The 13,348-nt window shown below is 40.0% G+C and overlaps 1 pseudogene; it reads right to left on the bottom strand.

The window, feature by feature from the left end:
- The window catches only part of LOC103090913 (40S ribosomal protein S2 pseudogene), a 48,723-nt pseudogene extending 35,716 nt beyond the window's left edge, over nucleotides 1–13,007 (bottom strand).
- Between the last annotated feature and the right edge of the window lie 341 nt (nucleotides 13,008–13,348).

The following is a 13,348-nucleotide window of genomic DNA, read 5'->3' as shown; positions in this document are numbered from 1 at the left end:
TTATAGTTTTCTGTATACAGGTCTTTTGCCTCCTTAGGTAAGTTTATCCTTAGGTATTTATTCTTTTTGTTGTAGTGATAAGTGGGAGTGTTTCCTTAATTTTTCGTTCAGATTTTTTGTCGTTAGTGTATACGAATGCATGACATTTCTGTGCTATAATTTTTTATCTTGCTACTTTACCACATTCGTTGATTAGCTCTAGTAGTTATCTGGTAGCAACGTTAGGTTTCTCTATGTACATTATTATGTCATCTGCAAACAGTGACAGTTTTACTTCTTTTCCAATTCGGATACCTTTTATTTATTTTTCTTCCCTGATTGCTATGCATAAAACTTCCAAAACAGTGATGAAAAATAGTGGTGAGAGTGAGCAACCTTGCCTTGTTCCTGATCTTAGTGGAAATGGTTTCAGTTTTTCACCATTGAGGAAAATGTTGGCTGTGGGTTTGTCATATATGACCTTTATTATGTTGAGGTAAGTTCCCTCTTTGACTACTTTCTGGAGGGTTTTTATGATAAATGGGCATCGAATTTTGTTGAAAGTTTTTCAGCATCTATTGAGATGATCATATGGTTTTTATTCTTCAGTTTGTTAATATGGTGTATCACAGGGACTGATTTGCATATACTGAAGAATCCTTGCATTTCTGGGAAAAGCCCCACTTGATCATGGTGTATGATCCTTTTAATGTGCTGTTGGATTCTGTTTGCTAGTATTCTGTTGAGGATTTTTACATTTATGTTCATCAGTGATATTAGTCTGTAGTTTTCTTTCTTTGTGACATCTTTGTGTGATTTTGGTATCATGGTGATGGTGGCCTTGTAGAATGAGTTTGTGAGTGTTCCTCCCTCTACTATATTTTGGAAGAGTTTGAGAAGGATAGGTGTTAGCTTTTCTCTAAATGTTTGATAGAATTATCCTGTGAAGCCATTTCATCCTGGGCTTTAGTTTGTTAGAAGATTTTTAATCACAACTTCAAGTTAAGTGTTTGTGATTGCCCTGTTTATATTTTCTATTTCTTCCTGGTTCAGTCTCAGAAGTTTGTTCTTTTTTAAGAATTTGTCCATTTCTTCAAGGTTGTCCATTTTACTGGCATATAGTTGCTTGTAGTAATCTCCCATGATCCTTTGTATTTCTGCAGAGTCAGTTGTTACTTCTCCCTTTTAATTTCTAACTCTATTGATTTGAGTCTTCTCCCTTCTTCCCTTGATGAGTCTGGCTAATGGTTTATTAGTTTTCGTTATCTTTTCAAAGAACCAGCTTTTAGTTTTATTGATGTTTGCCCTTGTTTCCTTCATTTATTTCTCAATTATTTCTGATCTGATCTTTATGATTTCTTTCCTTCTGCTATCTTTGTTTTTCTTTTGTTGTTGTTGTTCTTCTTCTTTCTCTAATTACTTTAGGTGTAAGTTTATTTATTTATTTTTTTATTTGAGACGTTCCTTTTTTTTTTTTTTTTAGGAATTTTTTTTTTTAACATCTTTATTGGGGTATAATTGCTTTACAATGGTGTGTTAGTTTCTGCTTTATAACAGAGTGAATCAGTTATACATATACATATGTTCCCATATCTCTTCCCTCTTTGTCTCCCTCCCTCCCACCCTCCCTATCCCACCCCTCCAGGCAGCCACAAAGAACCGAACCGGTATCCCTGTGCCATGCGGCCTCTTCCCACTGGCTATCTACCTTACATTTGTTAGTATATATATGTCCATGTCTCTCTCTCGCCCTATTACACCTCACCCTTCCCCCTCCCCATATCCTCAAGTCTGTTCTCCAGTAGGTCTCTGTCTTTATTCCTGTTTTACCCCTAGGTTCTTCATAACATTTTTTTTTCTTAAATTCCATATATATGTGTTAGCATACGGTATTTGTCCTTCTCTTTCTGACTTACTTCACTCCGTATGACAGACTCTAGATCTATCCACCTCATTACAAATAGCTCAATTTCGTTTCTTTTTATGGCTGAGTAATATTCCATTGTATATATGTGCCACATCTTCTTTATCCATTCATCCGACGACGGGCACTTAGGTTGTTTCCATCTCCGGGCTATTGTAAATAGAGCTGCAATGAACATTTTGGTACATGACTCTTTCTGAATTCTGGTTTCCTCAGGGTATATACCTAGTAGTGGGATTGCTGGGTCATATGGTAGTTCTATTTGTAGTTTTTTAAGGAACCTCCATACTGTTCTCCATAGTGGCTGAACCAATTCACATTCCCACCAGCAGTGCAAGAGTGTTCCCTTTTCTCCACACCCTCTCCAGCATTTATTGTTTCTAGATTTTTTGATGATGGCCATTCTGACTGGTGTGAGATGATATCTCATTGTAGTTTTGATTTGCATTTCTCTAATGATTAATGATGTTGAGCATTCTTTCATGTGTTTGTTGGCAGTCTGTATATCTTCTTTGGAGAAATGTCTATTTAGGTCTTCTGCCCATTTTTGGATTGGGTTGTTTATTTTTTTGTTATTGAGCTGCATGAGCTGCCTGTAAATTTTAGAGATTAATCCTTTGTCAGTTGATTCATTTGCAAATATTTTCTCCCATTCTGAGGGCTGTCTTTTGGTCTTGTTTATGGTTTCCTTTGCTGTGCAAAAGCTTTGAAGTTTCATTAGGTCCCATTTGTTTATTTTTGTTTTTATCTCCATTACTCTAGGAGATGGGTCAAGAAGGATCTTGCTGTGATTTATGTCATAGAGTGTTCTGCCTATGTTTTCCTCTAAGAGTTTGATAGTTTCTGGCCTTACATTTAGGTCTTTAATCCATTTTGAGCTTATTTTTGTGTATGGTGTTAGGGAGTGATCTAATCTCATACTTTTACATGTACCTGTCCAGTTTTCCCAGCACCACTTATTGAAGGGGCTGTCCTTTCTCCACTGTATATTCCTGCCACCTTTATCAAAGATAAGGTGACCATATGTGCATGGGTTTATCTCTGGGCTTTCTATCCTATTCCATTGATCTATCTTTCTGTTTTTGTGCCAGTACCATACTGTCTTGATTACTGTAGCTTTGTAGTATAGTCTGAAGTCAGGCAGCCTGATTCCTCCAGCTCCATTTTTTGTTCTCAAGATTGCTTTGGCTATTCGGGGTCTTTTGTGTTTCCATACAAATTGTGAAATTTTTTGTTCTAGTTCTGTGAAAAATGCCAGTGGTAGTTTGATAGGGATTGCATTGAATCTATAGATTGCTTTGGGGAGTAGAGTCATTTTCACAATGTTGATTCTTCCAATCCAAGAACATGGTATATCTCTCCATCTGTTTGTATCATCTTTAATTTCTTTCATCAGTGTCTTATAATTTTCTGCATACAGGTCTTTTGTCTCCTTAGGTAGGTTTATTCCTAGATATTTTATTCTTTTTGTTGCAATGGTAAATGGGAGTGTTTTCTTGATTTCACTTTCAGATTTTTCATCGTTAGTATATAGGAATGCCAGAGATTTCTGTGCATTAATTTTGTATCCTGCTACTTTACCAAATTCATTGATTAGCTCTAGTAGTTTTCTGGTAGCATCTTTAGGATTCTCTATGTATAGTATCATGTCATCTGCAAACAGTGACAGCTTTACTTCTTCTTTTCCGATTTGGATTCCTTTTATTTCCTTTTCTTCTCTGATTGCTGTGGCTAAAACTTCCAAAACTATGTTGAATAAGAGTGGTGAGAGTGGGCAACCTTGTCTTGTTCCTGACCTTAGTGGAAATGCTTTCAGTTTTTCGCCATTGAGGATGATGTTGGCTGTGGGCTTGTCATATACGGCCTTTATTATATTGAGGAAAGTTCCCTCTACACCTACTTTCTGCAGGGTTTTTATCATAAATGGGTGTTGAATTTTGTCAAAAGCTTTCTCTGCATCTATTGAGATGATCATATGGTTTTTCTCCTTCAATTTGTTAATATGGTTAATCACATTGATAGATTTGCGTATATTGAAGAATCCTTGCATTCCTGGAATAAACCCCACTTGATCATGGTGTATGATCCTTTTAATGTGCTGTTGGATTCTGTTTGCTAGTATTTTGTTGAGGATTTTTGCATCTATGTTCATCAGTGATATTGGCCTGTAGTTTTCTTTCTTTGTGACATCCTTGTCTGGTTTTGGTATCAAGGTGATGGTGGCCTCGTAGAATGAGTTTGGGAGTGTTCCTCCCTCTGCTATATTTTGGAAGAGTTTGAGAAGAATAGGTGTTAGCTCTTCTCTAAATGTTTGATAGAATTCGCCTGTGAAGCCATCTGGTCCTGGGCTTTTGTTTGTTGGAAGATTTTTAATCACAGTTTCAATTTCAGTGTTTGTGATTGGTCTGTTCATATTTTCTATTTCTTCCTGATTCAGTCTTGGCAGTTTGTGCATTTCTAAGAATTTGTCCATTTCTTCCAGATTGTCCATTTTATTGGCATAGAGTTGCTTGTAGTAATCCCTCATGATTTTTTGTATTTCTGCAGTGTCAGTTGTTACTTCTCCTTTTTCATTTCTGATTCTATTGATTTGAGTCTTCTCCCTTTTTTTCTTGATGAGTCTGGCTAATGGTTTATCTATTTTGTTTATCTTCTCAAAGAACCAGCTTTTAGTTTTATTGATCTTTGCTATTGTTTCCTTCATTTCTTTTTCATTTATTTCTGATCTGATTTTTATGATTTCTTTCCTTCTGCTAACTCTGGGGTTTTTTTGTTCTTCTTTCTCTAATTGCTTGAGGTGCAAGGTTAGGTTGTTTATTCGAGATGTTTCCTGCTTCTTAAGGTGGGCTTGTATTGCTATAAACTTCCCTCTTAGAACTGCTTTTGCTGCATCCCATAGGTTTTGGGTCGTTGTATCTCCATTGTCATTTGTTTCTAGGTATTTTTTAATTTCCTCTTTGATTTCTTCAGTGATCACTTCGTTATTAAGTAGTGTATTGTTTAGCCTCCATGTGTTTGTATTTTTTACAGCTCTTTTCCTATAATTGATATCTAGTCTCATGGCGTTGTGGTCGGAAAAGATACTTGATACAATTTCAATTTTCTTAAATTTACCAAGGTTTGATTTGTGACCCAAGATATGATCTATCCTGGGGAATGTTCTGTGTGCCCTTGAGAAAAATGTGTATTCTGTTGTTTTTGGATGGAGTGTCCTATAAATATAACTTAAGTCCATCTTGTTTAATGTATCATTTAAAGATTGTGTTTCCTTATTTATTTTCATTTTGGATGATCTGTCCATTGGTGAAAGTGGGGTGTTGAAGTCCCCTAGTATGAATGTGTTACTGTCAATTTCCCCTTTTATGGCTGCTAGTTTTTGCCTTATGTATTGAGGTGCTCCTATGTTGGGTGCATAAATATTTACAATTGTTATATCTTCTTCTTGGATCGATCCCTTAATCATTATGTAGTGTCCTTCTTTGTCTCTTCTGATAGTCCTTATTTTAAAGTCTATTTTGTCTGATATGAGAATTGCTACTCCAGCTTTCTTTTGGTTTCCATTTGCATGGAATATCTTTTTCCATCCCCTTACTTTCAGTCTGTATGTGTCTCTAGGTCTGAAGTGGGTCTCTTGTAGACAGCATATATATGGGTCTTGTTTTTGTATCCATTCAGCCAATCTGTGTCTTTTGGTGGGAGCATTTAGTCCATTTACATTTAAGGTAATTATCGATATGTATGTTCCTATTCCCATTTTCTAAATTGTTTTGGGTTCGTTATTATAGGACTTTTCCTTCTCTTGTGTTTTTGTCTAGAGAAGTTCCTTTAGCATTTGTTGTAAAGCTGGTTTGGTGGTGCTGAACTCTCTCAGCTTTTGCTTGTCTGTAAAGGTTTTAATTTCTCCATCAAATCTGAATGAGATCCTTGCTGGGTAGAGTAATCTTGGTTGCAGGTTTTTCTCCTTCATCACTTTCAGTATGTCCTGCCACTCCCTTCTGGCTTGTAGAGTTTCTGCTGAGAGATCAGCTGTTAACCTTATGGGGATTCCCTTGTGTGTTATTTGTTGTTTTTCCCTTGCTGCTTTTAATATGCTTTCTTTGTATTTAGTTTTTGACAGTTTGATTAATATGTGTCTTGGCGTATTTCTCCTTGAATTTATCCTGTATGGGACTCTCTGTGCTTCCTGGACTTGATTAACTATTTCCTTTCCCATATTAGGGAAGTTTTCAACTATAATCTCTTCAAATATTTTCTCAGTCCCTTTCTTTTTCTCTTCTTCTTCTGGAACCCCTATAATTCGAATGTTGGTGCGTTTAATGTTGTCCCAGAGGTCTCTGACACTGTCCTCAGTTCTTTTCATTCTTTTTTCTTTATTCTGCTCTGCAGTAGTTATTTCCACTATTTTATCTTCCAGGTCACTTATCCGTTCTTCTGCCTCATTTATTCTGCTATTGATCCTATCTAGAGTATTTTTCATTTCATTTATTGTGTTCTTCATCATTGTCTGTTTCATCTTTATTTCTTCTAGGTTCTTGTTAATTGTTTCTTGCATTTTGTCCATTCTATTTCCTAGATTTTGGGTCATCTTTACTATAATTATTCTGAACTCTTTTTCAGGTAGACTGCCTATTTCCTCTTCATTTGTTAGGTCTGGTGCCTTTTTATCTTGCTCCTTCATCTGCGGTGTGTTTTTCTGTCTTCTCATTTTGCTTATCTTACTGTGATTGGGTTCACCTTTTTGCAGGCTGCAAGTTCATAGCTCCCGTTGTTTTTGATGTCTGTCTCCAGTGGCTAAGGTTGGTTCAGTGGGTTGTGTAGGCTTCCTGGTGGAGGGGACTAGTGCCTGTGTTGTGGTATATGAGGCTAGATCTTGTCTCTCTAGTGGGCAGGTCCACATCTGGTGGTGTGTTTTGGGGTGTCTGTGGACTTATTATGATTTTAGGCAGCCTCTCTGCTAGTGGGTGGGGTTGTGTTCCTGTCTTGCTATATGGTTGGCATAGGTTGTCCAGCACTGTAGCTTGCTGGTCGTTGAGTGAAGCTGGGTGCTGGTGTTGAGATGGAGATCTCTGGGAGATTTTCGCCGTTTGATATTATGTGGGGCTGGGAGGTCTCTTGTTGACCAGTGTCCTGAAGTTGGCTCTCCCACCTCAGAGGCAGAGTCCTGACTCCTGGCTGGAGCAGCAAGAGCCTTTCATCCACTCGGCTGAGAATAAAAGGGAGAGAAAGTAGAGAGAATTAGTAGAAGTTGGAGGAAATAGGAAAGAAAGAATGAAAGAAAGAAGGAAAGAAAGAAAGCAAGAAAGAAAGGAGGGAAGGAAGGAAGGAAGGAAGGAGGGAAGGAAGAAAGAAAGAAAGAAGAAAAGAAAGTAAGAAGGCAAGAAGGAAAGAAAGGAGGGAGGGAGGGAGGAGGGAAGGAAGGAAGGAATGCGGGAAGGAAGGAAAAAATACAGAAAGAAAGAAGATACAGTAAAATAAAATAAAGTTATTGAATTAAAAAATAATTATTTAGAGAAAGAAAAAAAAAAGGAACGGATAGAATCTTAGGACAAATGGTGGAAGAAAAGCTATAGAGAGAAAATCTTACATAGAAGCATACACATATGCCCTCACAAAAAGAGGTAAAGGGGGAAAAAAATCATAAAACTTGCTCTCCAAGTCCACCTCCTCAATTTGGGATGATTCGTTGTCTAAAGGAGGGAAGGAAGGAAAGAAAGAAAGAAGGTAAAGTATAATAGAGTTATTTAAATTAAAATTAATTATTAAGAAAAAATTTTAAAAAAATACAATGGATGGACAGAATGCTAGGACAAATGGTGGAAGCAAACCTATACAGACAAGATCTCACACAGAAGCATACACATACACATTCACAAAAAGAGGAAAAGGGGAAAAAATCATAGATCTTGCTCTAGAAGTCCGCTTCCTCAATTTGGGATGATTCGCTGTCTATTCATGTATTCCACAGAGGCAGGGTACATCAAGTTGATTGTGTAGCTTTAATCCGCTGTTTCTGAGGCTGCTCAGAGAGATTTCCCTTTCTCTTCTTTGTTCTCACAGCTCGCAGAGGCTCAGCTTTCGATTTGGCCCTGCCTCTGCATGTAGGTCGCTGGAGGGCGTCTGTTTTTTGCTCAGACAGGGCGGGGTTAAAGGAGTCGCTGACTCGAGGGCTCTGGCACACTCAGGCCGGGGGGAGGGAGGGGCACGGAGTGCGGGGTGGGCCTGCGGTGGCAGAAGTCGGCGTGACGTTGCACCAGCCTGAGGCCCCCCATGTGTTCTCCCTGGGAAGTTGTCCCTGGATCCCGGGAACCTGGCAGTGGCAGGGTGCACAGGCTCCCCGGAAGAGGGGTGTGGATAGTGACCTGAGCTCGCACACAGGCCCCTTGGTGGCGGCAACAGCAGCCTTAGGGTCTCCCGCCTGTCTCTGGGGTCCGAGCTTTTAGCCGCGGCTCGCACCCATTTCTGGAGTTCCTTTAAGCAGCGCTCTTAAAACCTCTCTTCTCGCGCACCAGGAAACAAAGAGGGAAGAAAAAGTATCTTGCCTCCTCAGCAGGTGCAGACTTTTCCCTGTACTCCCTCCCGGCTAGCCGTGGCGCACTAACCCCTTCAAGCCGCCAACCCCAGTCCTCTACCTGAGCTCCGACCGAAACCCGAGCCTCGGCTCGCAGCCCCGCCCGCCCCGGCGGGTGAGCACACAAGCCTCTCGGGCTGGTGAGTGCCGGTCGGCGCCGATCCTCTGTGCGGGAATCTCTCCGCTTTGCCCTCCGCATCCCCGTTGCTGCGCTCTCCTCCGCGGCTCCGAAGCTCCCCCCGCTCCGCCTCCTGCAGTCTCTGCCCGCGAAGGGGCTTCCTAGTGTGTGGAGACCTTTCCTCCTTCACAGCTCCCTCCCACTGGTGCAGGTGCCGTCCCTATTCTTTTGGCTCTGTTTTTAATTAATTCTTTTTTTCTTTTGCCCTACCCAGGTACGTGGGGAGTTTCTTGCCTTTTGGGAGGTCTGAGGTCTTCTGCCAGCATTCAGTAGGTGTTCTGTAGGAGTTGTTGCACGTGTAGATGTATTTCTGGTGTATTTGTGGGGGGGAAGGTGATCTCTGCGTCTTACTTCTCCGCCATCTTTCCACAACCTTGTTTCTTAAGGTAGGATTGTATTGCTATAAATTTCCCTCTTAGAACTGCTTTTGCTGCATTACATAGGTTTTGGGTCATTGTGTTTTCATTGTCATTTGTTTCTAGGTATTTTTTGATTTCCTCTTTGATTTCTTCAGTGATTTCCTGGTTATTAAGTAGTGTGTTGTTTAGTCTCCATGTGTTTGTATTTTTTACAGAATTTTTCCTGTAACTGATATCTAGTCTCATACATTGCTGTCAAAGAAAGATACTTGATACAATTTCAATTTTCTTAAATTTACCAAGGCTTGATTTGTGACCCAAGTTATTATCTATCCTGGAGAATGTTCCATGAGCACTTGAGAAAAATGTGTATTCTGCTGTTTTTGGATGGAATGTCCTATAAATATTAATTAAGTCCATCTTGCTTAGTATATAATTTAAAGCTTGTGTTTCCTTATTTATTTTCATTTTGGATGATCTGTCCATGGGTGAACATGCGGTGTTAATGTCCCCTACTCTGATTGTTTTACTGTCAATTTCCCCTTCTATGGCTGTTAGCATTTGCCTTATGTATTGAGGTGCTCCTATGTTGGGTACATAAATATTTACAATTGTTATATCTTCTTGAATTGATCCCTTGATCATTATGTAGTGTTCTTCTTTATCTCAGGTAATAGTCTTTGTTTTAAAATCTATTTTGTCTCACATGAGAATTGCTAATTTAGCTTCCTTTTGATTTCCATTTTCATAGAATATCTTTTCCCAACCCCTCACTTTCAGTCTGTATGTGTCCCTAGGTCTGCAATGGGTCTCTTTTAGACAGCATATATATGGGTGTTGTTTTTGTGTCCATTCAGCCAGTCTATGTCTTTTGGCTGGAGCATTTAATCCATTTACATTTAAGGTAGTTATCGATATGTATGGTCCTATTACCATTTTCCTAATTGTTTTGGTTTTGTTATTGTAGGTCTTTTCCTTCTCTTGTGTTTCCTGCCTAGAGAAGGTCCTTTAGCATTTGTTGTAAGGCTGGTTTGGTGGTGCTGAATTCTTTTAGCTTTTGCTTTTCTGTAAAGTTTTTAATTTATCCATCACATTGGAATGAGATCCTTGCTGAGTAGAGTAATCTTGGTTGTAGGTTTTTCCCTTTCATTACTTTAAATATGTGCTGTCCCTCCCTTCTGGCTTGCAGAGTTTCTGCTGAAAGATCAGCTGTTAACATTATGGGGATTCCCTTGTATGTTATTTTTCCCTTGCTGCTTTTAATATTTATCTTTGTATTTAATTTTTGATAGTTTGATTAATCTGACTCTTGGTATGTTTCTCCTTGGATTTATCCTGTATGATACTCTGTGCTTCCTGGACTTGATTAACTATTTCCTTTCCCATATTAGGGATGTTTTCAACTATAATCTCTTAAATATTTTCTCAGTCCCTTTCTTTTACTCTTCTTCTTATGGGACCCCTATATTTCAAATGTTGGTTCATTTAATGTTATCCTAGAGATCTCTGAGACTGTTCTCAATTCTTTTCAGTCTTTTTTTATTTATTCTGCCCTGCTGTAGTTTTTCCACTATTTCATCTTCCAGGTTACTTATCCTTTCTTCTTCCTCAGTTGTTCTACTATTGATTCCTTCTAGAGAATTTTTAATTTCATTTCTTGTGTTGTTCATCGTTGCTTGTTTCATCTTTAGTTCTAGGTCCTTGTTAAATGTTTCTTCCATTTTCTCTATTCTATTTCCAAGATTTTGTATCATCTTTACTATCATTATTCTGAATTCTTTTTCAGGTAGACTGCCTATTTCCCCTTCATTTGTTCAGTCTGGTGGGTTTTTATCTGCTCCTTCATCTGCTGTGTGTTTCTCTGTCCTCTCATTTTGCTTAACTTACTGTTTTGGGGGTCTCCTTTTCCTGCAGGGTCATAGTTTTTGTTGTTTTTCATGTCTGCCCCCAGTGACTAAGGTTGATTCAGTGGGTTTTATAGGTCTCCTTACAGAATAGACTAGTGCCTGTGTTCTGGTGATGAGGCTGGATCTTTTCTTTCTGGTGGTCAAGTCCATGTTCAGTGGTGTGTTTTGGGGTGTCTGTGACCTTATTATGATTTTAGGCAGCCTTCCTTCTAATGGATGGCATTGTGTTCCTGTGTTGCTAGTTGTTTGGCATAGGGTGTCCAGCACTATATCTTGCTGGTCCTTGAGTGGAGTTGGGTATTGGCGTTGAGATGGAGATCTCTGAGAGATCTTTGCCATTTGTTATTATGTGGAGCTGGGAGGTCTCTGGCGGATGACTGTCGTGAACTCAGCTCCTCCACTTCAGAGGCACAGGCCTGACACCTAGCCAGAGCACCACATAGCTCAGAATAAAATTTATAAAGTTATTAAAATAAAAAATAATTATTAAAAATTAAAATAGTAAAAAGTAAAATAAAAAACAAAAAGAAACAAAGAATGAAAGAAAATAGAGAGCCATCAAACCAAAAAACAAATCCACCAATGATAATAAGCACTAAAAACTTTACAAAAAAAAAAAAAAAAGGATAGACAGAACCCTAGGACAAATGGTAAAAGCAAAGCTATACAGACAAAATCATGCACAGAAGTGTACACATACACACTCAGAAAAAGAAAAAAGAAAAAAATATATATATATATATATATAATTGCTCCCAAAGTCCACCCCCTCAATTTGGGATTATTTCTTCTCTATTCAGGTATTCCAGAGATGTAGTGTGCATCAGGTTGACTCTGGAGATTTAATCCACTGCTCCTGAGGCTGTGGGGAGCGATTTTCCTTTCTCTTCTTTGTTCACACAGCTCCCGGGGTTCAGCTTTGAATTTGGCACCACCTCTGCTTGTAGGTCACCTGAGGGCGTCTGTTCTTCGCTCAGACAGGACGGGGTTAAAGTAGCAGCTTATTAGGGGGCTCTGGCTCACTCAGGCTGTGGGGAGGGAGGGGTACAGATGCAGGGCGAGCCTGCGACAACAGAACCCAGCATGACATTGCACCAGCCTGACGCATGCCGTGTGTTCTCCCAGGGAAGTTATCCCTGGATCACAGGACCCTGGCAGTGGCGGGCTGCAAAGGCTCCCGGGAGGGGAGGTGTGAAGAGGACCTGCGCTTGCACACAGGCTTCTTGGTGGCGTCAGCAGCAGCCTTAGCGTCTCATGCCCGTCTCTGGTGTCTGCGCTGATAGCCGCAGCTCGTGCCCATTTCTGGAACTCATTTAGGCGGTGCTCTGAGTCCCCTCTCCTCACGCACCCCAAAACAATGGTCTGTTGCCTCTTAGGCAGTTCCAAACTTTTTCCCAGACTCCCTCCTGGCTAGCTGCGGTGCACTAGCCCTCTTCAGGCTGTGTTCATGCAGCCAACCCCAGTCCTCTCCCTGGGATCCGACCTCTGAAGCCAGAGCCTCAGCTCCCAGCCCCCGCCCGCCCCGGTGGGTGAGCAGACAAGCCTCTCAGACTGGTGAGTGCTGGTCAGCATGAATCCTCTGTGCGGGAATCTCTCCGTTTTGCCATCTGCACCCCTGCTGCTGAGCTTTCCTCCGTGGCTCTGAAGCTTCCCCCGCTACCTTGTCTCCACTAGTGAAGGGGCTTCCTAGTGTGTGGAAACCTTTCCTCCTTCACAGCTCCCTCCCACTGATGCAGGTCCCGTCCCTATGCTTTTGTCTCTGTTTTTTCTTTTGCCCTACCCAGGCATGTGGTGAGTTTCTTACCTTTTGGGAAGTCTGAGGTCTTCTGCCACCATTCAGTAGGTGTTCTGTAGGAGTTATTCCACATGTAGATATATTTCTGATGTATTTGTGGGGAGGAAGGTGATCTCCCAGTCTTACTCTCCTGCTATCTTGAAGGTCTTGCCTGTTGTAGCAGCTCCAATAGCCTTGAGAGTCACATTTGGGGTTGCCAATGCAGGTGAAAGTAAAGGTGGAGTCTGAGTATCTGAAATCCGCTGCCCGGTTCACTGCTGCTGAAACCTGGGAGGCAGGCTCGGACACTCTGGGCATTCACTGGGGACTCGCAAAATTTTAATTATTTGTTCTCTTCCCTTTGACATCATCTCAAAATTACAAATTTTTTGCCAGTACTCTATTTTTTAAACGTTTTTGTAATAACATCTGACTTACAAGAAAAGTTGCAAAGAATGCAAACAGTTCTCACATAGTTTTCTCAAATCCTCATATATTTACATTTCACACACTTGCTTTATTCTCTTTCATTCTTTATTTTTTCTTGGAAATATTGAGCATAATTTACAGGGATATGTCCTTTTAGCTCTAAATAGTTCACTGTATATTTTCTAAGATAAAAGATATTCTCTTATATAAAAATATATGATGGTCAAATA

The sequence above is a fragment of the Lipotes vexillifer genome, unplaced genomic scaffold, assembly GCF_000442215.2.
Source record: "Lipotes vexillifer unplaced genomic scaffold, Lipotes_vexillifer_v1.1 scaffold398, whole genome shotgun sequence".
Taxonomy (NCBI): domain Eukaryota; kingdom Metazoa; phylum Chordata; class Mammalia; order Artiodactyla; family Lipotidae; genus Lipotes; species Lipotes vexillifer.
Note: the sequence above shows the minus strand (reverse complement) of the source record. Positions and strands in the feature narration are given on the sequence as shown.